Raw genomic sequence first — 26,152 nt, 5'->3', positions numbered from 1 at the left:
AGCTGGAAACATGCCTGAACCTGTAGCAATTTACTGTTCCAACTGTTAGATTACTGTTCTCCACATAGTACTCTCTACTCTATAAAGTAATACTTTGTTTATAGTACTATCTTTCAAATTTCAAGAATATTTCTTCTAATTATCAATGTCAGGAAGATTCTCCGTTGCCTGCCAAATGTCCATTTCCTCCTTCCCGACAGCTTTGATTGTATTCAGGTTTCTATCTCTCCCTTATGCAGCTGTGTTACCCAAGAAAAGCTGAGCCCATCCCCAGGTTCAAAGATGGGCCCTGATTGGTTAAATTTATCATAGTGCTGACGTACCCGTCATGGGTCTGGGAAAAGACACATGACCCAATTCTGGCCTGTGGGAGACTCAAGAAGAAATTGATTAGAGGCATTTGCAGAGATTCTTGCTCTTATGAGAAAGAAAAAGAGGGTCAATTTTTTCCCTCTTTCTCAGAAAACAAAGGAGGTATCTTGGCCTTAGCGACTGTTGGTATCCTGGATAAGGCCACAAGGCAAGTCCATAGTGAAAAAAGGAGAGGATCACAGAAATGGAGCTGGCGTTTCAATTGTATTGAGCCAGAAGGCCACAGATCTCTGAACCCAGAAAGTTAAGCTAATTTGAGTTGTATTTCTATTGCTTGCATCTAAAAGCATTTTAACCAATAAGCTAATCCTCCAGGAGTTCATGGGAAGGGACTTCATTCACTATCTATCTTTACTTATTATTATTTCACTTTCATGATGATAAGCTCTACTCATCTGTGGTTTCCCAAACTGAAGAGTCTTAACCATCTTTGGCGCATTCATGAATGTAAGTTACTCAGTGTTCTTGGCTTCTTTGGTAGTAGCCTCTCTTGGAAACATTTTTCTTTTCGTGGTAATATTTTAAAGCGATGCAATCAACACAGTAAAAGAGTTTACTTAGGAGTGTCCTGTAGGGTTGTAAACAAAAGGGTTGCTGTTAAAATCATTTTGTATCTTATTTCCAATGGTAATTTTGAAGGTTTTTTCAGGAGTATATTGGACTTTTAGGCCACAAAAATCACATTGAGCAAACATATATTTAACACTCACCCTGAACAAGAAATTAGGACACAGAGGTGATATGACATAGCCCATGCTCTCAAAAAAAAAAAACAAAATATTTGGCCACATCTTTAGAGTACAGTAAATAATGGCCTTTTAGTCTCTCTCAGCAGTTGTAGTCAAAAGTCTATAATTCCTTATTTTAATCAACATGGAGTGTGTCCAGACACACTCCAACCAACTCCAGTTGGTTAGAAGAGAAAGATGAGTCCCCAAAAGGAGGAAGAGTGTTTTCACTTCATTCTAGAAAAATACTTATAATAAAAAACAAGCATATCTGGAGTCACCAGAATTAAGAAAGATGATGAACATCTGTTTGCCTGTTATAGACGATTTAAGCAGATGACATTTTCTCCATATAAACTCTTTTAAGATTTTGTGTATTTGGAGTCTGATGGTTGGACTTTAGTGACGATTTACTATAAAAGTCATCAGACTATTGAAATAAATGTGAAATGGACATTATTATAGCCTTTGCAAAGGCAAGGTATTAGTGAAATGTACCTTGCAGTAATGTTGAGCATTATAATTAATCAGAATTAAAACAAATATGCTATTTTCCTAAAAACAATAGTCACTTTCTGAAGCTCTAAAAATACTATACTTACAAAAATTATAATTTGTTCTGAAGTAGCTAAAATGTGTAAAGCTTAATCTGTAATGCCTTGTAGCCAATGAAGCTGTGTCAGGTTTCTGCCATTGATTAAATGTAGTAGCAGAGCCGGAGCATTTAATCAATCATAAAAGCCACTTTAATGCATTGTATCACTCTGGAGCTGGAGCGATTAGTGCAGTTGCACTGTAGGCCAGAATGCAAAATGCAGAACCAAAAAAAGGAAGGAAAAAGGAATGACATCTTTCTTTGTCCAGGTCTTCATGTCTCAAAATATGCGAATGGAGTCTTTTAGGCCTTATGTGGGTCATTTTGGCTGCATAGATAGGCAAGGCAACAATCATATGCAGTGTGTAGAGCTATGGCCACCACATATAAGTGTGTATAAACACTTGTAAGTGTGTATAAACACATGTAAGTATGTATAATAGCTAGAAAATAACAATGGATTTTTAAACAATGATGAATATTTTATGGCATGTCACTTCTTCTGAAAGTTAATTCCTATCCAAATTAGGATTTCTAATGTTATTCATACCATAGCTACAGCATGATATGGTGTCTATTAATGCATTTCTGTTGATGACGCGGGGCAGCCATGCTGAGCAAATTCCTGAGAGAATGGGGCCAGGGGAGGCAGTTGTGTTTAGTACAAATTAAGGGGTGGTTCTGGGTGTGCAGAGGGTTGTCCTGAAGCCACTGAGTCTTTAAAGACAGTATGGAGTCACGAGGGTGGGGAGCTGAAGGACTTGAGATATGGAAGACTTAACATCCTTTACTCAAAACTTCATAGCAGGCTCTGGTTGTCCACATGCATGGCTGAGATGGTTGTTTGTCTCTCAGTTTTTATCGTCTATCTTTTCCTTTTAGAATTAGAGCCTCTAAATTTTTATTGAACACATGGCTGCCCAAAATAAAAACTAAAATTTCCAGAATTCCTTGCACTTAGGTGCAGCCATTTGTCTAAGTTTTGGCCAATAGAATGTAAGCAAATTCATGTGTTGAATTTCTAAGTTATGCCATTAAAGGGAATGGACATGACCTATGCATCCTCTTGTTACCCTTTCCTGTGGGCTCGAATGTTGATATGGTGTTGACCTACCTTGGACCATGAGGACAAGGGCAGCGCTCTAGGAAGGGTGAAGCCACAAGATGGAAGGAGTCCAGGTCTGCAACTCTGTTGTGTCATCGAAATGCACTACTGTTTGACTTAAGCCACTGTATTTGGGGGTCTCTTTCACTCTGTGATTATTGGCAAGAAGTTCATATTTTGATGAATGCTTACTGAAGAATTACTGATTACTTAAGTAAATTAGGAAAAGGTGTTTCAACATACTTACCTGGCATGCTATTTGATAACATTTTGCTTGTGAAGAATTTGCTTTTTTTCTTAGTCTCAGAAATAATTCACTCTGCAGGAACAATGGCAGCTTCATAGCCCATCTATATTTTTCCCTTATTCATTCATGTTGGAGTAGAGCATGGTACCATAAATATATGGCTTACAGTTTCTGAGTGTTTTGTGTCACTACTTTCTCACTAGAGGAAGACAGCTGCTTATTTTCACCTTATTTTGGAAGTTCTTTTGAAATTAGTTTGAAAACAAAATTTCTTTACAAGGGTTATCATGTCTCTACTTTGAACTTTCCAAAGAGTGGGAGAAGAGAAGTAATCATTTGTAAGTAGCTATTGTTTGGGGTCTTTCATGTCTAGCAGGTCATCACAAACAGAGATGCAGAGGCTTGGTCCCTGTCGGATTTCATAATTTCATTTCCCTGACTTCATTAACACCAGATAATTGATGACTGTGACACTTACAAAGGCGTGGGTAGTGAAGTCAGGCCTGGGTGATGTTATCAAGGGAACAAATACTTTTCAAAAGTCACGGGGTGTTATCTCTTGCTTTCTTTCCTGTGCTTCTACCACCTACTACTTCCAGAATCATTTCTGACTGAGGTAAAGTCTTAGCAATCTTGCAACAGTGCCCTTCCAAGCAACAGGGAAAACCCTCTCTGGACTCTGAAGAAGAGAAGTGTGGTTTAGGTCAGGTTATAAAACCGCAGCCTCTGAGCTAATCAGGAGTGGGAAATGTCAGGGAAAGCAGTTGCTGGGTTATCAAACTTTATCAGAAGCAGGAGCAACAGCTATATAAATAGTATCATATTAACGAAATCAAAATCTCCAGAAAAAAACATTTTTTCTTGACACTTCTCATTGAGATGCAAAATGCATTAAAAATTTTTAAACAGCTCTATTGAGGTGTAATTGACATATAGTAAACTGCACGTATTTAACTGCACATTTTATAAGTTTTGACATGTATGTATCTGTAAAATCACTACCATAGTCAAAATAATCGCCATGCCCATCATTCCCCAAAGTTTTATTAATATTTATTTTTTATTTAATTTATTTTTTTACACATAATTGCACATATTTATGGGATACAGAGTGATATTTCAATACATATTATAATATGTAATGATCAAATCAAGATAATTAGCATATCTATCACCTCAAACATTTATCATTTCTTTGGTTTGTAAACGTTCAAAATCCTATCTTCTAGCTTTTTGAAAATATGCAATAGTTACAGTTAACCATATTTACCTTATAGTGCTACAGAACACCAGAACTTCTTGCTGTCATTTAGTTGTAATTTTGTTTCTGTTAACCAACCTCTCCCTATCCTCTCCTTCCCACACACGCACTTCCTGGCCTCTAGTAGCCACAATTCTACTGTCTACTTCTATGAGCTCATTTTTTTTAGCTTTTACATATGAATGAGAACGTGTGGCATTTATCTTTCTGTGCCTGACTTATTTCACTTAATATTATGTCCTCCAGGCTCATCCTTGTTGCTGAGAATGACAGGATTTCATTTTTTTATAGATGAGTAGTATTTCAGTGTGTGTGTGTGTGTGTGTGTGTGTGTATCACATTTTCTTTATCCATTCATCTGTTGATGGACATTCAGTTTGATTCCATATCTTGGCTCTTATAAATAGTGCTGCAGTGAACATGGGAGTGCAGATATGTCTTCCATATACTGATTTCCTTTCCTTTGGTTAAATACTGTATAGCGGGATTGCTGGATTCTATGGTAGTTCTGTTTTTAGTTTTTTGAGAAACCTCCATTCCATTTTCCACAAGGGCTGTACTAACTTACAGTCCCACTAACAGCATATAAGAATTCTCTTTTCTCTGCATCCTCACCATCATCTGTTATTTTTTTGTCTTTTTAATAATAGCTATTCTGAGGTAAGATGATATCCCATGGTGGTTTTGATTTGCATTTCCCTGAGGGTTGGTGATGTCGAGAAAGTGCATTTTGCTTCCGTTTATTTTCACACCTTTCTTTGTTTTCTATCTTCTACCATCTCTCCTTTATCTTGCTGAAGACATAGTACTTGCAAAGTTATAAGGGATGTGATCAGAGTAGGATGTGAAGAAGTCAAGGTTCAGTAACCCTAGAGCCCTGTGGGCTGGAGGAGACCGACAAAAGTGTCTTGCAGAGCGGCCTATTCTTCCTGCCCCAGAAGGCGCCCTGCTCAGTCTCCACACTCAGCAAGGTGCCCAGCAAAGATTCAGTGACATGCAAGTACATCAAGCAGATTTCCTAATTTATGTCTGTGGGATTTGCAAACTTCACCATAATGTATTCTGAAGATTTTGCATCCTTTCAGCAAGATATATTGAATCTCAGGCCTTGGGCTGTGATTGATCCCAACGCTGGGGTAATATGTTAGAGTGTCGCAGTGTCTGACAGGCCTTTCTTATGGATTTAAAAAGCATCCTGGGTGAAAAATCCTCAAAGGTCACTCATGGAAAAGGAATTTAGGCTTTGAAACTGCGTGTGAAATGGAAAGCTATTTCCACTCACAATGTAGGCAGTACCAAATACATGCTGTTGGCTCCAGCTGTCTTCATCAAGGCATGGGATGCCTGTTTGGAAAGAGCTGCCTTAACCCAGGGTCGTGAGATTCATTCTCACGTGAGGGAAATTGATTTTTTAAAAGTTCCTGTTCTATAGCTTCAGAGTGCTTGTAACCTAGACTAGCCTACTCTAAATAAATATCCTTGGAATCAAGAAGATTCCAGAGGAGTGTTGATATACCATATCACCAAAGGCATCCCTTGGAAACATTGGGAAGTCGGCAAAACCTAGATTTTGCCTGTCTTTCAATACTCAAATTCCTGACTCTCTCAGATGTCTCTCTGGTGGCCTAATCTTAGTAATTTCTGCAAAGGATACTGGTAATAACAAACTTGTGACTACTAACAGGGATTTAATCAATGTCTTGAGGATTAAAAGCTCCAAACCTCAAAGGAATAAAACTGCAATGATTGAATGAAAGCCTATTTGTTTAATGTTTCGGGAAAGAAACCAGGACACAGGCCCCATAAATCAAATAGTTGACAGGCTTACATGCAGCCTGGCTGACTCATTTCCTCACCTGAGGTAGAGAGAGTGAAACACTGATAGCAGATCAGGAGAGCCAGCTGCTACAAGGACATCATATGTGTAAAAATAAATTATCCTAGGGTGGCTGTCCTGGGCCCTTTCTCAGACTAGCTGAGTCTCCTTAGAAATATTGTTTCCCCGTTGGTTCACAGAAGTTAGCAGCTTGAAGTCCATCTCTTTTTCTCTCTGACTCCTGTGGCACACAGGGAAATCAGGGAGAGAATGAGGGTGTTAGTCAATATAGAAGCACTGGTAAACTTTCCTTGGTGTATGCCAGTCCCGTGAGACAAAAAGATGTTTTACTCAAGGATACTTACAGGGAGATGTTGCCCACAATACCCTCGAATTTATGACACTCCTACTCACTACTTTGGAAGAGCTGATTGTAACTTTGCTCATTGGATACAGTCTGTGGAATTGCTACAAAGTGGCATTCTTTGCAACAGATGGCATTCCAGGTATGTGGCAAAATTACCCTATTTTATTTGGGCATCAATCAAATTTTAGGAGGGTGAAATGAAATGATTTGGAACAAATAAGGTATTTTTTCCCACTCCATCAGGTACAAACTTTTTGAAATAAAATTATTTGCTGGAAAAGGTACTTTGTTTAAAGTTACAGAATACCAAGAGGAAACTTTTCAAATTGTGTGTTCTCAGCCTCCAGAAGGAAGAACTGGCACAAAACTAAGCAGGGATATCATTTAGTCTGGAGAAGGTCAGAGCCTTCTGACTAGTAGGACTAGAGCTACTGGTTTTAGAGGGTGAAGGAAACCAGAAACCAGCCTCATCCTCTGTATGATTTGAGAGGTAAAGGTAAGGCCCTTGCTGGACCAAGAGAATTTGTGAATTACAAGAGGTTAAGACTTTAAGGATCCAATTGAGTTTTAATTGTGGGATGATGGTATGACATAAAACACATGAAAATACCTTAGAACACTGCTAGGCACGTGTTATATATTCAATCCATTTTAGCTTTCATCATTATTGTCATTGTTACAACTGCAATATTTCCCTGTGAACATTTCACCCTTTGCACGTACCACAATATTTTATCATTATTTACTCATGTGCCTTTCTCCTTATTTGACTGGAGCTCCATGAAAGTAGGAACTGAGCCTGAAGCTATTTCATAACATTCTGTGCTTATCTAACCATGGATATTAGACATAAATAAAGCAAAGCAAGTTTTATTTTGCACATGGAAATTTTCCTCTGCAGATGTTTTTCTCCTTTCAGGGAAAAATAGCAGCCATGGCAAACCTAATATTCAGGGTTCAAATAATAAGTAGGTTTTATGTCAAAATTGTATCGTGAAACAAAAACCACTACATATAGATACATATGAAGATTAGTTCACTCAACACCACTCCAATTCTCTTGTAGTATGTGTTTGCTGTAGCTAAATGCTATAATTACCAGACTCCCTTGAGCTCAGGTTATGATTGTGATCCATTTCAGCCAATCAGATGCACCTGGATGCGAACTGGAAGGCAGATGTAAACATGAGAACACATAGATGTACACTTTTTTGGGAAAGTATATTAGTGGAAACAGTTGTGTTTTTTTCGGTTTTATTTTTCTTGTTTTTGTTGTTGTTATTGTAGCAGTTGTAGTGGAGCTTCTGGTGTTTAACACCATAGTCAACACATTAGTTTTTTGGGTGTTAAGCAGGAAGTGGCACTTATTGGAATTTCCATTGGAACACCCCAGTGGTGTGAATGAGTATATTTCTTTGCTTAATTAAACTAAGAATAGATTCTGTTACTTCAAACTAAGAAATCTGACCCGGTACAATAATTGGAACCAGAAGTGGTGGCAGATAGGACATCCACAAAGAAATGAGAATCTGAGATGAGTTCTCGGATTTGCATAGGGAAAAATACAATTACTGTTAGAGGGTGGGGAACTGATATTATTCTAGGTCACCCATTGCAAATTGTTATATTTGAATTATCACTTGTGGCCCCAAGTGATGAAGGAATGCTTTTGACAGACTGAAAAAAACCTGTGATAGAACATTATAGAGAACACAATTACAGTGGAAAAGACTAGTTACTTCTAACTACACTGAAAAGCTTAAAGAGAAAGAAAATAACAGACTCATAATCTTAAATTCTATGCCCATTTAGAGAACAAGAAAGTTTCTGTGACCTACCTAAAACAATGTCGTCTAGCTCTGGGGATGATGTATACAAAAACAGTCACAGGATCTGATCATGTAGGTTGCTGAATTAAAATATAATTGAATTTACAGTTTATCAGGTCTCTCAGGCAAAAGTTAGGGTATTGGTTCATAAAGAATTGGACCCCATAGGATTGCAATTGGGATGTTTGGGAGAATTTGAATGACTCCAAATCTTCTGTAACTCCTAGAGCAACAGAAGCAGTCCTTCTCCCCTGTCAGATAAGGTTAATGCTTGAAGACATGGTGTTGACTTCACAAAACAGAATGCCAAGTCTCGTCTTGCCTCATTCCATTACCTCAACTGGCATCTGAAGTTAGATCCCTTTATGCTTTTGGGGATCAATTATAAATCAAACCTAGATGTTGCCTTATACGTTTTAACATTTTACAGCAGCAAAAGATCTTGGAAATACACATGGATGGGAATTGATCATAAAGGTGCTAGACTAGCAAAGGTAAAACATATTTCACATCAGGTTGAATTTGTCAGTTTTGGTGCACTTATGAGAGAATCTGGATTTAATATGCTGGGGCAAACTAGCCCAAGTTGCTAAAAGTGGATTTAATAATTTTCTTGGATTTGTTTTTTAACTGCAACTGAACTAATTAGTAGCCTATGTCAAATGAAATGAGGATACTAGAAATGCTTTGGTTTAATGTAAAGCAAGGAATCCAAAGTCGTAGGAAGACATGAGATTTTGGCCTGGATTTATTATGTGTGACTGGCTCATCTTTTCAAAACACCTAGTCTTTTTGCAAGAGAACCTAGATGTTATTTGTTTAGACTCAGCATAAAAAACATACTGTTGAAGGAAGCACCACAGGCTTTAAAAAGTACTTCAATGATTGTCCTTTCTAGGCTCAGATAAAGGTGGGAAATGTAGTGATTGAAATGGCTTCTTGATCTCAATAAGAACACTGGGCACTCAGAGTAAAAAAACCAAAGTATTGGTTATTAATGCTTGGAAGCAAGATGGGCATGCTACCATTGGAGGCAGCAGGGCATACATGGCAATCAGAATAATTTGATCTACATGAAATTTTGAAAATGGCTAATTGGTCATGGGTTTCTTAGAGCTGAAATGGGTAGACATTTCACCAAAATGTCCCTTAATTTGCATACCTAAAAAATAATAACTGAGGGTTTGATGAATGGAAGCTTGACTTGAATCAACAGTATAGACTGTTGGAGCCCCTCAACCAACTTGTAAAGCTGACCTAGCACCATGTGAGTGAAGGGGAAGTTGGGCATACTTGATGAAGGACCCTCAGTCTCTATTGTGCTGCTACAGCATAATACATGAAACCAGCTGATTTACAATGAATGTAAATTTATTGGCTCACAGTTCTCAAGTCTTGGGAGTCCAGCATCAAGGTGCTTGCATCTGGTGAGAGCCCTCTTGGAGAAAGCAAGAAGTTGCAGAGTACAAGAGTTGGTGGAAATCAGCCTTTTATGTTGCCAATCTCACCCAGGTGGATCCCTTGTGGCCTAATTATCTCTTAAATTTCCATCTCTTAATACAGTTAAATGGCAGTTAAATTTTAGCAACATAAGTTTTGGAGGGGACAAATGTTCAAACCATAGCAAACCTTGTAATGACTTCCCAAGTATTCACTATAAATCTTTCTTCTAGCTTTTCCCAAAGAGACCTGTGGCAGATTCAGGGTTAACTTCACCCTAATTTTTAGGAAATAACTGGTCTTTGGGAGGGTTAGTGGACATTTGCTCTATGAAATCACTGTTGTATGGACGGAAAAAATATATACTCAGCAATAGGCAGAATGCCATGTTAGCTTCCTGACTTGTGGAGTGGTAAAAGCCAAGTGGAAACCCTTGGGACTAAATGAAACATAATATTCCTAGAATAATTCCAGAGATTAGTCCATCTTTATAGACTCGAAAGATTCAAAGAGGGTTATTTCTATTATATTCCATTTGACTCTTTATGATGCTTGGGCTATGACAGAATAATCTTGGGTGATGACAATGGATTATTATTTTAGGTGTAATTAAATAATGGCTCTAATTATAATTACTGTTCCAGATGTATTATCTTTATTATTAGCAGATTATCCCATCTTTTGTGTACTGTTCTTTAGCTATTTAACTTGAAATTGTTTGTAATTCCTCCCTTGCTCCATTTAATAAACAGAAAACACCAGAAATGTTTTTTTTTTTCATCTGTAAGGAATATCTGTATACCATAACCATCTTTATCTGGGCTATGTCAATGGTCATATGCCTTGATTTTGTCCTCAGGAACTATCTTCATCACCTAATTTTTCAGGACAACATGCTAATCTATCAAATTGATGACATCATGTTGATAGAATGAACAGAAGGTAGGGATATCTTAAATAGTTCAATAAGATATGTATGCCTGCCACCTAAGTGAAGATGTTAGGTGATATATACTTGAGCATAAGAGAAATGCAAATTGAAAACACATTTTATCTTCCCTCATTTAAGTGTACTATTTCAACTTATTTACCCAGAATGCTTATAGCCTTGAGCAAGAAAAGGGTCTATAGGTGATCCAACTTATATATAAGTAGTGGTGCTACTTGGCTCTCAAGACCCAGACAATCCAATAGTGCTAAAGACATCTGAGACCAATTAGGATGCTCTATGGGTCCTATCACAAACCCAGTGGGAAATTATACCTGAGGTCCGTAGAGTTTTGAAGCAAAGCAAAGCCCTCTTCAGAAACAAATAATTTTCTTTTGAGAAATAGTTTTGCGCTCACTAATGTAGGGAATCATAAATTTATCCCTTGAAGTTTTGATAATTTCAATCTATAAAACAAACTAATAATAGACTAACAGAAAAAAAGTCATACAAATTTTATTATGTATACACCTGTGCACAGTAGTCATGCAAAATATAAAAACTCAAATAAAGGCAAGGCGGTTAAAGCTTTTATACCACCTTTCAGTTACAGAAGGAATGGGGACTTGAATAGTAGCAAAACAGGTTATGGGAGGGAGAAAAGGGAAAAGGCTTGGAGAAAAGTTGGTCTTCTTATGCAGATAAAACCTCATGGGTAGCAGCTTTCAGAAAGAATAGATGGCAGCCAGTGGTAAATGTTCCTGTCAGACTTTTAAAAGTGTCAAACTCGCCTCAATCCAAGAAGCAGAAGGAAGGAAGGAAGGAAGTCAGATTCTCAGTTAATCTTTTCTAGATACAGACAAGGTGTGTGGCAGGGTTGGGTTCAGAGAAATCCTATTTGCATCTGTTGCTCACTTCACTTGATTTCCTCTGCAGGTGCAAATCTCACTCACCAAAGACAGCTTTGCAGAGCTATATCTGTCAGCAGGCCCTCTGAATAGCCATCTCAAAATACGTCAAAGAAGTATATTTTGGGATGATTCCTTCATAGAGAAGGAATCAAAGGACACCAGATTACATTTAACCTAAAATGTTTTTAGGTTAACTGGGTCTAGTCTAATCTACCATGTCATAGAGTCAGATGAGACCAACGGCATTTTATCAACAAATTGAACTATTACTTATGTTAACGGAAGAACCAAACTCTGTAAAATACTTTGAAGAGGTTTATTGTGAGCTGAGTATGAGTGACTGCTGCCTAATAAGACACAGTCTCAAGGAAGTGCACCTGAGGTGGTCAGGTTATAGTTTAGTTTTATATATTTTAGGGAGACAGGAATTGTATGTAACATCATAAATCAATACATGGAAGGTGTACATTGGTTCAGCCTGAAAAGGTGGGACATTGCAAAGCAGGGCTTACAAGTCATGAGTGCTGCATGTGACTAGCATCCACTGAGATGGTGCCCAAGAAATGACTCTCTCTTGCCTTTGGGTTTGACTTTCTCTGGGTTGGAAAATACAGGAAACTCAGTTTACCACAAGCCATATCCATTGGGGAGGATATGCCTGGATCTATGATTTTTTAAAAAATAGATAATATGTCTTTTTTTTTTTTTCTATGCATTTAGACATATGAAGAAGTGAGTGAGCCTAAGTAAGACTGGATGAATTTCACAAGGTAAAAGTTTTAGGGAATGGTTTAGCTGACACTGAAGTTCAAGTACTCTCATTCCTCATCCAATGTACTTTTCACTATAATTCTGTTTCCCTTGGGCTTTTCTTCTCATTTCTTGAAGAACTCTTAGAGGACACCTTTACATAGTATTAAAGACTGTTGCAAAATTTCCCTATTCTCTCGCATTTTCCAGAGAAATATTCCAAAATAATCTTCCTACTTTCTATCCCACTGTGTCACTATCCCATCTTGTTTCTGATGCATCAGTCATTTGTCTTCAGACTGGGGTATTTTATCCTCAGAATCTACCAGCTTCATTCATGATCATCATTCTTCACTTTTGATCCTGCCAACTTTAGGTGCGTTGTTTTCTGCCTATTATTTAATTTACATCATAAGAGTCCAGAAATTGTGGTAGGGAAACTACAGGAAGATGCAAAGAAACATTAAGCATATAGACGGGGCACCAGGGCTCACGCCTATAATACTAGCATTCTTGGAGACCAAGGTGGGAGGATCGCTTAAGCTGAGGAGTTCAAGACCAGCCTGAGTAAGAGTGAGACCCCGTTTCTACTAAAAGTAGAAAAATTAGCTGGGCATCTTGGCACACACCTGGAGTCCCAGCTACTTGGGAGGCTAAGATAGGAGGATCGCTTGAGGCCAGGAGTTTGCTGTTGCAGTGAACTGTGATGATGCCACTGCACTCTACCTAGGGCAACAGAGTGAGACTCTTATCTCCAAAACAGCAAACAAACAAACAAACAAACAAATAAACAAAAACCATTAAGCATATAATGCCTGAATAATAAGACTATGATCCTATAAGAAATAATAATTTTTACCTCAATATTATTTTCTTCAAATATCTAAAGACAAGGCTGGGGGTTTGGGGGCATCGAGGAAAATAAATAAATAAATAAATAAAGACAAGGCCGGGAGCAGTGGCTCACGCCTGTAATCCTAGCACTCTGGGAGGCTGAAGCGGGAGGATTGCTCCAGGTCAGGAGTTCGAGACCAGCCTGAGCAAGAATGAGACCCCATCTCTACTAAAAATAGAAAGAAATTATATGGACAGCTAAAAATATATATATAGAAAAAGATTAGCCAGGCATAGTGGTGCATGCCTGTAGTCCCAGCTACCCGGAAGGCTAAGGCAGGAGGATCGCTTGAGCCCAGGAGTTTGAGGTTGCTGTGAGCTAGGCTGACGCCACAGAACTCTAGCCCGGGCAACAGAGTGAGACTCTGTCTCAAAAAAAAAAAAAAAAAAAAAAAAAAAAAACAAATATCTGAAGACAACTGTCATTTTTCTCTTTGACTCTTCTTTTCCCCAGGCCTCCCTAGGCCTTACAGCCTCAGTGCCTTTAAAAAGTCCTAGTCTTGCTTTCTTTTTACTACTCTATTAGTCCTCTTGTGGGTAGACTTCCACATTTTTTATGTGGACAAATTCACCACCGCTAGCATGGAAAAAAATAAGATTATTTTTACTTTGTTCTAATCTCTATATTTCTATTAAGGGTGACCAGTTTTATGCTCACTTTTTTTGCCAGTAATGTCATGTTTTGTATCTCTTGTTTGACTGAAACCTATGTATTCTTGCCTTGTATCTTCCTTTAGCATTCTTGAGTTGTTTCAAATTTCTGCTGCCTAATGTTGTTATCATTTGAAGGAAATGAAAATATTTTACCCCAAAATATATTTCTTTGACATATTTTGAGATGGCTGCCAGAGAGCCAGCAAAAATAAGTAACCCTGCAAAGCTGTCTGTTTTTGTGGGAGAGATTTGCATCTGTAGAGATGCAGCCAGGCCTTCCTTTGTCCAGATTTAGGAAATATTAACTGAGAGTCTGACACCTTTAGAGGTCTGAAAGAAACACTTACCATCTATTCTCTGGGGCTGCCACCTGTGAAGTTTCATTTACATAACAAGATCACCTTTGCTAGCCAGGCCTCATCTTTCCCCTACTTCCATAACCAATTTTGCCTCCCTAATCTGTTTTGCTGAAATCCAAGCCCCTTCAAGATGGCATATAAGCTTCTGCATCTCACTAGGGTTTGGGTAATCACTCTGTGATGCTCCCTGTGTACATGTTAGTAAATTTTGTATGCCTTTTTCCAATTAATCTGCCTTTTGTGGATTGATTTTTTAGTGAACATTTTGAGAATGAACGAGAAGTTTTCTCTTGGCTCCCACACATCCATTGTCTTGCTTTGAACTATGGGTTGTGGTAAAATTTCCCTACTCTGACCTCTCTTCTAGTTGCAGAATTACATGAGGACACTGGCTTACAAGCCTGAATGTGGTCCGGTCTGCTACCCACACCTATATGATATGGTTTCGCATGGAAGGCACAGTATCTGCAATCTTGCTTTACACCTATAGCTCAGTACTGACATACACTTATTTTAGTTTTCTGGGAAGACATTTAATTCTTCCTGGCCCTGTCTGAACACTATCAAAGAGAATTCCCTGCCTCCCTACCCCATGACTTTCAGAGAGTTATTTTGACATTTCGACAGCTATTATGTTGGTTGGTGTGTTTCTTTTATTTCCTCCTCTGACTTAGGTAGAACTCTGTAGAGCATTGGAGACCCCTAAATCAATGGCCCAGATCTTTATTTCTCTCTTTCTTTGACAACTGTGTCATATTTTTCTCTTCCCCAATTGGCCCAAAGCTAACTTGCTCCTCTTGTTGCGGGAACATGGGGACCTTGATGCTCTGCAGGCTGACAGAGTGAGACAGGAGCGAATTCAGCTGCTCTGGTGGGGATTTTGTCAGATGCAGTCAACCCCATTAGAGGTATACTCACTCAGAGAAGGTTGATCCTGCGTGAGCCTCCCACTGCTGCCTCCCGGTCCCATGGCTGTGCCCGAGCTCCTCTTATTGGCAGTAGGGCTAGCCAAGCATGGATGCCGTAGAGATCTCAAGGTGATGCAGAGAAAAAGCCCTGACATAATTTAGCAGAGGGTATTAAACATACAGACTTGGAAGTATTCTGAGGAAAGGTAGGTAAGATCCAAGGCAATTTTTTAGTCCTATTTGAATAGGGGGTGCAAGCATAGGGGAAAAAATACTCTTAGTCCTAGTACACTTGAAAGCAAAAATAAACAAAAAGCAATCATTACTCAGCTCAAAAGTCTTCAACCTCTCCCTATTACCAAATTCATCAATCTTCCAATCAAGCTTCCTCTCAAGCTGGCTTCAGCCCACTTTTTCTCTCTTACTATCCACAAAGTGGTTTTAGCAAGGTGACATTGATGCTAGACTTATAGAAAAGGTAGAAGCAAAGCCTAGCTCTGCTTCTTACTTCTCTATGACCTTAGAAAAAGTGTCTCCTATATTCTGAGTCTTAATTCTTATATTTATAAATGAAGATACGATGTCGTGCCTACAGGGAGGCAGTGCAGAGTAGGGGAAAGAGCATAAGCTTTTGCATGAGACAGACATGACTTCCAGCTACGAAGTAGACAAAGTCCTTGAAAGATGATGTGTTTACATAGACTGGTAGATGAATGTTCTGGTTCCCCTATTAAGTACATATCTATCTATTAAGTGTATAGATATGTATGTTTCCTGATATGTGTGGATAAGATTGGATATGGAAAGCTATGAGTAAATCAGAAATTTCTGGTAAAAGTCAAAACTGAACCAACAACAGGAATTACCAGGTAGTACTAGTAGTCCTTCAGAATAAGTGAGATGCCATATAAGATGATGGATCAAGCAAGAATGCCGAGAAGAGAATTAACTGAGGAAATTATCTCCTACAGGAGATAATTTTAAGTAGGTGTCATCCTTGGTTCCTTGGTTCTTTTAAGTAGGTGTCATCCTTGGTTCCTTCCTGCTCTTAATCCTCATGTTTAATTCCACTCTCCAAATCTGTTCCAAATTGGTCTACTTTTCTCCATTTCCACAGCTGCCACTCTGTATGAAACTACCACTCTCCAACACCAGGATTATTTTATAGCCTGTTACCTGGTCTCCCTATTTCTGTTCATTTCCGCTTGGAATCCATTCTCTACAGAGGAACCAGTGACTCTTTAAAAATATAAATCAAATCATCTTACTGTGCTGCTAAAATGCCTAATGGCTTCCCTTTGAAATACAATACTTTTATCCCGGCTTACAAGTGTGCTTTTTACCAGAAGATGGTATTATATGTGGATTCCTGGCAGATGTTTCTTTGGTAGAATGATTTCATGCTAGTGATTTGAAATGTGGTCAGAGGACCAGTTGGAGGCCAGTCAATGGTGTAATATATGTTTAAAAAGAAGTGACATTCTAGGTATTCAACATGGAGAAAATTGTTGTTTCAATATGGGCCACAACAAATACCTTAATATGGAGCTAGTGACCAAACCAGAATGACAGAGAGAATTCCTCAAGTAGCCCTTGAGCCTGGTGTTCCTGTCTCCAGTCCTTTCCACTCTGTGCCAGTGAAACTCTCCATTGCATCTCTAAAAAAGCCGCTGAGTTTTTGTTTACATCTGGATAAGGCAAGAATGAGTAAATACTGTTGTGCAGTGAAACCTTCGGGTGACTATATGTTGTTTGTTTTATCTTGGTTATATAAAGCTTCCTGAAAATTTCACAGAAGACAAAAAAAAAAAAAAAGTGCAAAAACTGAAACCTTTTAATATTGTGGACTTATGCCTTTATTTGGGTCTACATGACCTCTGATAACATGTTCATGGCAGAAGTTAGAATTGTGTGTATATTCTACCCACCCTCTTCCCAAATTACCAAAAATCCTTCTTTGATGGAAATCTAGAGTTCTTGGAACCTCAGCGACCCACTGTTCTAGCAGATGACTTTCTAGGCTTTACTGTCATCTATATTTAAAAGTGGCTTCTCTTATAGCCAGAAACTGCAACTTAGAATGTCAACACAATATTTTATGAACACTTATTACAATAAACAATGAAGTTATTACAATAAACAATGAGAGGAAAAATACAGGCACCAAGTTATCCTCCAAGGATGATAGGGTATAAATAAACAACTTGGCTTACAGAGAGAAAAATGTAAGTGCTATGTTTGGATGTGAAAGGAAGAGAGGATTTCTTAATAAAATGTGATTATCGGACAGAATCACCAACTATATATTACTGAATGAATCCAACATATCCTAACTGTGTATATCTTTTAAAGCAGTATAATTAACAAGTGAAGTATGAGAATAATGTAGAACTGTCACTGTCACTGTTGGAAATAGTCAAATAGTATTTCTTTTCTTTTTTTTAACAAAATACTTTTGCATAATTCGTTTTGCAAAGTAGATTAAATTATGTCAAGGCAAGGCATATCAATAAATATTTTGAGCTCCTACTATGTTTCCTGTTCTTGGATAGGCTATGCAGTAAATAAAGAGGGATAAAAATATTTTCTTTGCTTTTCTGCCTTCTAGAGTTTGGTGCCTTCTTTAAGAAATGTCTATAAACAAGACAGGGTAGCATCAAATGCTGGAATTTTCAGAATAGACTTCAAATGCCACAGCATTTTACCCTTGTTGGAAATTATATTTGTCTCAAAAGCAGGTGAAGATCATTCAGAGTCTGGAGAAAATACTTAAGGAGGAAAAATGTTATCTATGGAGCACATCAAAATGTCCCTGTCTTCTTGTCTTCAAGGAATGGTACCAGTGACCCCTACAGCTATATACTCAGGCTCCTGAAAGAATCACACAATTCCTTTCCAATATTCTGTGTAAAAGTATCCTTCCTAAAATATGGTGATATGGAAGACGCATACAATGAATGAGCTGATAAAGAAAATTACAGATGTTTTTCATTTTCAGAGGGTTTTTAAAAAGAATATCAACTGACTTCAAATTTTACCATTGGTTGGCCTTGGCACTCCAAAAACAGGGTAGCTGCAAGGCAGAGGGAAACTGACTACCCAGATCACCAGGTAGAGGAGGGAGAGGAACAGGATGTTCACTCACCCAGACTCCAGTTTTGATTTCTAGGGAAATCTCAGCACAAACTCAGCGGCTTACTCCCAAGTGGGGCCATAACTGAATGCAGCATGTGTAGCTTTCACAGAGTGGAGGCCAGCTCTCTGTATCTATTTTCATGGTTTCCACTCCCCTTGCCATGGAAAGTCTTTCTCCTTAATAAATCTGATGTTGCTGCATGGATGTGTGATTTCCCATCTCCCATCTGAGGTTAGCTCAGGCAGAGATTTATTCCTGTCCGTGTGGTCAAGCCGCCCTGCAGACAGTGTCAATGGAAAAGGTCACCGGCTGATTCTCTGCCAAGCGGTTAGTTCTTCAGGCCATATCTGTGGCTGGTGCATTGAAATGTGTTCAGCACCTCCTCAGGGACAGAGGCATTAACGTTAAATGTTACAGATGTGAACGGATGGCAGCGAGCATGTTGGGCTTGCAAAAGAGCTCTGGCTGGGGATGAAAATGTTGCCTACGGTGACAGAATTTATTTTCTGAGTGAAAGGAGTTTTTAAGGACAAAAAGAAAAGGAAATTAAGAGCTGAAACTCTACTGCCTCTATAATCTGACCCATCCTACCTGTCCAACCTTATTTTTCCTAATGGACAGCCTTATCTCTGGTCTCTACCTGTACACATTTCATTCCTGTTTGAGTAGCCCCCTCCCAGCCTCCTTTCCAACCATAAACTAAAGACTCAGTGAATATTTGTAACTTGATTTGGCATGCAGTTCTTTGTTGTTGTTTTGTTTTGTTTTTGCTTTCAAAGTTAAGGCTACTGGTGTTCTCATTTTAAGTGTCTACCTTTCACAGATCTTTCCTTTATTATTAAAGTTATTATTGCTTTTTTAATGTGAATATTTATTGAGTCACATGGCCTAGGAGAGCTAGAGCTACCCAGGCCATGAGATTTATATCTTAGGACCTGTTAAGACCCCACACTGCAAATACAGCTGATAACATGCAACTGGTTGTTTGTCCCAGAGAATTGACAGTTCATAGAATCTCCTTGTCAGAGATGTAAGAAACCATTGATATCATCTTTTCTAACTGTCTGGATGATTAATGAGCAAACTTCTTCATATATGAAAGGAGATTATCTGTCCTTTATGAATGGGGTATGGATTTGAGCTGATTTTCTAATAATAGAGATGATTAAAACTAAGAAAGCCGTAGTCTGTCACTCAGTTCTTTTTGTAATCAATACCTTAAATTTCTAAAATGAATGGTTGGGATTTGCCAAAATAGGGGCAAAAGTGGAGAGAGGTGTAGTCATGAATCTGAACCAAGCTTTCTCGGAGTTCGAACAATAGATATTGAGAGAAAGTCTCCATAGCTGAGTGGTGGTATCAATGAGTTTGAGGAGCATGTGGCTTGGACACAGCCAGGATATTTGGTGTTTCCAGCAATACTCCTATTCTTGAAAGACAGTATGAGAACAAGGCTTGGGCCAAGTTCCAAAGAAGTAAAGGTACATTTAGGGCCTCACAGTAAGTATATATGCTCACGGCAATGAGACAGGCACACCATTGCTAAGAGGCTGAAGTATAAGAAGGATATTCATCAAGTTAGAAATTCCTATAGAATCTCTCCATACGCTGGCATAGTACAGTCCTAGAGAATACAATGTACAGTGGCATGTTCAATCCCACAGAAAAGACAAATATTACTTTTTGACTTTGATTAACCCAACATTTCCCAAATTCATTTTTAATCATGAAATGTGTGTGTGTGTGTGTGTGTGTGTGTGTGTATGAGATATGCCTATTAACTGCTCACAGAATTAACATGCAACTAAAAATACTTTGGAAATGCAAATCTAGAAGTCCTGTGATTCAACTGTCTTATGGTCTGGACCTAAAGTTCTAGTTCCTGAGGAAGCTGAATGGCTTCAGCTATGAGGATTACAGTGCTCAAGGGGCAAGGACTAAGCAGACTGTGTGACCTAAGTAAAGGTACACATGCAGGAACAAGTATAATGTCTCAGCATATACTGAGGAGAAGGTATAAATAAGGGAAGTAAAGGGTGATGGGAAAAAGACAGTGTTTTTCTATTGATAAACTGAGTGGATAAACCTAGGAGATGTAGTTGGATGCAGTAGGAAAGAAGGATAATGATTTTGAGCATGAAGTTATAATTATAAAATTAAGGGATAATATACCCATGGTGCCAATAAACTGGAAGGAGAGGCAGTAGAAGATTAGACAGCCAAATGATGTATGATTGAACTAATAAAGTATGGGATGATATAGACAAACTTGGGTGATGACATTGTGAATGTAACTGACTGAAAGAAGGAATGAATATACAACAAGATACAGTATCTACCATGACAGTTGAAGGAAAAAGAGAAATTAAAGATGATTTTGGAATTTAGAGCCTCAGTGATGAAAGAACATTGGGAGGGGGTTGTTCTCTAGCAGGAATGATATTGTTCCACAATCTACCAAGACTTGAAATATAATACATAAGGAATGAAGGGGAATCACCATTTTGTGAGGAGGTCAGCAGAGATAAAGAAGTATGTTAGTAAACAAGTCCAGAGTCATACACATAAATAAATGTGTACAACAGCTATATAAAAGTCACATATAAGTGATATTATGTGTTGGTTTTAGATTATCTAAGTTTTTTCTTTTCTATTACAAATTGTCTGTGTTGACTGTATGTCTATGCCATGGAATGAGAATAACTAACTTCTCTTCTTCTTCCTTTTTATTTATTTATTTATTTTTAAGTAAAACTCTTTCTCTTTACTTCTAAGTATAGACCGAAGATGAAATTTTGGGATTGTTTTCCAGTACATTTTTGTGCTTTTCTGGAGGTATGTCTTTAAAACATGTTAAAAGAATATACCATCTTTGATATCTATAAACAATTAATGATTTTTGAAATATTTATATCCTACTTATATAGTTAATAAACTGAAAAAAATTAAAAATAAAAAATTAGATTTCACCAAATATTTAAACATTGATTAAAAATTTAATTAAATGTTTCATAATTTAATACATCAGTTTCTCTTAAATGCTTTAAGCTTCTTTTAAGAAATGTTAATGTTTTAACATTATAAAAACTGATTGGATAACTAAATTGAAAACAAATTCCAGTAGTGATAGTGGAATTAGGGCCATTTAATTTATTTGCTATAGAGGAGTTTTGACAGAGGTTGTCTGTCAGACAGGTGGAGGCTTTGCCCTACTTATGGTATGTGGGGGCTTCTCAGGTATTGGCCAGAGAACCTATACTCTGGGTCTTTTCCACATGGATAAGCTCCTGAGGGGTATGTTAAGCAAATCTCATGCTATGAGAACACCCCAAAGTGGTGTGAAGATAAAAAAAAGTCTATTTAGTCAAATAATCGAACAGTCAAGAATTAACTTTTTTGTGATCATTTGCAGATCTTTAACCTTTTTGCTAAAAATAGTCATTTGACTGAAGCACAGTTATTTCAAAACATAATTGAATGTTATTTAATTATAAGTTGTATAAATTGAGAATAACAGATTAAAGAATAGATAAAAAAAAAATCTCCTGCCAAGAGATGCACAGTGAAATGATGCTAAGACTGAACATTAATATACATTCTGGTTTTAGAACCATTTCCTGTGTGACTTATGGTGTGAAACTTGAACATTCTGAGTCTTGATCCCTTATCTATAAAATGGGATGATAATCAATGTCCTACATAGTGGTGAGGGTAATTAAATTTGGTAATAAATATAATAGTACATGTGCAATGCAAGTCAATATGTTATCATCCTATACTTTCAGTAGCTAACTTTTAGCAAGTATGACTAGATAAATAATCATAACAGCTAATGAGATTTCATTTCTCCCAATTCAAGAAGAACCTGAAGGGAGTATAAGTGGATACTTAGAATTGTTATGTTATAACGTAGAATGACTCCTACGTTAGGAGTGGAATGGTCAGAAGTAACATAACTTATTCTTATTTGTTTTTCTAAATGTCATGAACTTTCTAAGATCGTACCTTTCCTGAAGACTGTTAGTCTCTATGTGTCCTAGGGTCTTCATAGAAATTAGAAAATTCTCAATGAAGATTAACAATTCTGTTATAAGAAACTCCTCAAATCAAGGATAAACAAAAATACAAGTAGAATACAAATTTACTGCAGAATAAGTTAGTAGATACATTTGAAACCTAAGTGTCTCCTCTTGCATTTCTACGATTATTCATGCCCTGCTAAAAACTTGGAATGGAAATCCTCATTCATCTTGGTGGTTTTCTAGTTCCCTTAGGATGGTATCATTTAAAAGCACGGGGTATTTAGGTTCTTTCTGATGTGTGCTCTTGTTTTCAGGAATAAAAGTGGCATTATGATGAGTTACTACAAAGTCCTTATTCATTTGCCAGTTTGGGGCTTCTGAAAATTAGCTGTCATTTTCAGCATTTAAATTCTTCAGCTTGGAAAATAGACTTGTGGGGGCTCAATGACTAACTATGTAGTTCTTCCTGCCCCCAACCATATACCTGTTCTCCCTTTCACCAACTCATGCTGTCTTCTCTGCCTGGGATGCACTGCTGCAAAATTTCAGATAATCATAGAGGTAGTGGGGAAAGGTTGTGTAGGCTCCTAGAAGGCTTTGTCAGAACTTTGGCTTTTGCTTTAAGTGATCTGAGGAACAATTAGATGTCTTTGAGCAGAGGAGTGACATGACCTTCATTTAAAACTGTAACTCTGGCTACCATGTAAAGAACAGATGGTGAGGGACAAGGTTGGGAATAAACAGACAATGAAGAGACTAGTTGGAAAATTATTGAATTAGCCCAGGGGAAAGGTAATGGTGGCTGGAGTTGGTGCACCATTGTGAGACTCTGGGTATATTTTGGATTTGGGGCCAAAGAGTTGACTGACAGATTGGGTGTGAGAGCAAGTTGTAGATTAAGATTATTAAAATAAAAGTATGGACTGAGGAAACTAAAAAGAGTGAGACTGTCATTTACTGACAAGGGTAGGGATGATGAAGACCAGGCCTTGAGAGGAAGATGCCAAGAGTATGGATTTAGATGTCTTAAGTTTGAAATGCCTATTAGACATCCAAGTAATGTTGTCCAGTATGGTGTTGAATATGAGTCTGAAATTCAGAGGGTGAGGTTAGTAAGAATTACAGGCAAGGGTTAATAGGATGCTATTTTATATGGAATGATCAGGGAAGACCTCTCTGAAGTGAAACACTTAAGAATATATTTAAAGAAAAAAAGATAAATTAATAACTGGAAGTCTTTAATTTTAGAATTTGGGGGATATACGTAGTATTTTGTAGCCACTTGACTGGATGACATTGCCTAGGCAGTTAACATAGGTAGAAAGAAGTCCAAAAACCGAGCCGTAACACTCTCCCACATTCAGTGGTTGGAAAAATTAGGAGAAACCAACAGAGGAAATTAAGCAGAGGCAGCCAGTATAGTATGAGGCAAATCAAGAGAGAGTGATGTCTTAGGAGTGAAGAAAGTGTTTCAAGAAAGAGGGAATGAGACATGGTGACAAATGCTACAGATAAGTTATATAAGATGAGAAGTGAGAACTGAAAATGTAATTTGGCAATATAAAGATCATTGGTGTCCTTAACAGGATCTATTTCTGTGAAGTTATGGGGGTGAAAATAAGGCTGAGAACAGTTCAAAAGAAAATCAAGATGAAGAAATAAAAACAGGGAATATAGACAATTCTTTCAAGGAGTTTTGCTACAAAAGGGAAGAGAAATGAAGCATTAGGAGAAGGGTATAGGTTCAGGAGAAGGTCTTATAAAATGGTGTCATGTTGAGCATGTTGGATTACAGATGGAAATGATCCAGTAGAGGGGTAAACGTTGTTGATGTAGTAGAGAGGGGGAGATTTCAGGAGGGAGGTCCTTGAGCATTTGAGTTGGCCTAAGATAGGAAGGATAGACAGTTCCTTCCTTGTTCCTTCAAGGCTGGGTACATGGGTACAACTGCAGGGATCCTTCTGGATTTGGTGGTGGGCATGTGTGGAAGTTCTTTTCTGATTGCTTCATATTCTTTCTCCTAGGAAAATAAGAAGCAAGGTCATTATCTGAGGATGAGGATGTAGAAAGGAAAAGCTTTTGGGGAAGATATGAGAAGAAAGAATTTGTTAAATGATTATTTAGGAAAAGGAGTTAATTTTCAACTTTGCCACAGTCCTCTCTTGATCAGCTAGATATCTTAGCATAGTGTGCAATAGTTTTCTAGCCCATGGAAAACCTCCTCTTTTTGATTGTGTAATTTTCTGGTCAATCATTATTCTTCATCTTTGGATACTATGTTATAAAGAATAACCTTATTTTACATTAGTTTATATGAGGACAATATTGAGAGTGGTGGATATTTTTGGTAGGCCAGTAATTTGATACCTTTTCAAAATTATGTTATTTAAATAGTGAAGATAAGGAGAAACTTATTTTAATGTTCCACGTAAATTGGCTCTCAGGCAGCTGCCTGGCTAGCTTATTCCTTAACTGAGCTTCAATCCAAATGGCCACTCACAGTGACAGATGGTTGAAGGAGCAGATGGGGAAATGTGAGGAAAAAGGAGCAGTAGGCCAGTAATCAGGAGATGTGGATTCTGGCCTATGCCTGTCATCGCCCACTTCCTCTACCTGCAACTGTGAGTGAGGTGCTTGTGCTTCGTGGGCAGTCCAGTGTCATCTAGACTTGAAGTAGATACTCTTTACTACCATCTCTAAATTCTACAAAAGGAAGGTAATTTGTTTATCAATCACATGCATGTTATCTAAAGAGACGTAACTATAAGAAGAGAGGAAATAACATATTACAGAACAATGTTGAGTGTCTCTCACTTCTAAAACAAATATGGGGTCATCTTACCAGTTACTATTGCCAACCCAGCATACCTCTGACACATTTGCACATTTAGCTGAACGAGAGCCCGCATGTCACCTTCAGGTGTCCATTGCCAATCCCCTCTGAGATATATCTACCAGGAATGTCCTGGACTTTTTCTAAGAAAGAAGAAAATCCTACTGTCCCTAGGTTATTCTTACCTGGAAGGCCAGTTTTAATCTTAAAGATTTCCCAGATCCAGCACTCTGATTTCTTTGACTGTTCATACAGCTCTGTGTATGAACGATCTATGTCATCTTTTTCTCTTCAGTGTGTTGCGTGCAGACTGCTCAGAGAGCATTGAAAGGGCCCAGGATGGCTTGTACCCTACCCTTGGCCAAGCTGGTAGAAACACTGGTTTTAGTTGTGACATGACCCAGGTATGGCATAAACTGTCCTTTACCCACAAAGTATATATAAGCTTCCTGAGGACAGCTGTATGCTAACTTCATAACATACAGAGGGTGTGCAATACATACTTTATAAACACATTACATTGTCATAAATTGAACTGAATTTATTAGAATCTGTAATGTCCCTCAGGATCAGGAATGTTCTGGCTAAGAAGCAATAATCACACAGATGACTGTGCCTGACTCTAGCACAAATAGGAATCAAATAATGTGTGCCACTTGACCTGTTGACCTGAGTTTTTGCCATTGAACCATTGTCTTAATTGACTCAAAATAAATGCCCTACCTCACAGTCTAGGTAAAGATTCTTTGTTAATGTCCACTTTTCCTTATGTCCTATTCTACCCCAATGCACAAGATTCTTGAATAATACATTTAGCAAATATGAAAATTAACCATTTTAAATTGTTTTGGCATTCATGAGGATGTTGATAAAGGTGGGGGTAGGGAGCAGAGCTGATTCTTTAGTAATTTTCTACAAATGAACATTGGCTAAGTTACAACAGAATTAATGTGGAATTAAATATTACAGTAAGGCTATTATCAAATGAGGTCACGGT

This window comes from Eulemur rufifrons, chromosome 5 (genome assembly GCF_041146395.1).
Source record: "Eulemur rufifrons isolate Redbay chromosome 5, OSU_ERuf_1, whole genome shotgun sequence".
In the NCBI taxonomy this organism is placed as follows: domain Eukaryota; kingdom Metazoa; phylum Chordata; class Mammalia; order Primates; family Lemuridae; genus Eulemur; species Eulemur rufifrons.
This window is presented reverse-complemented; position numbering follows the sequence as displayed.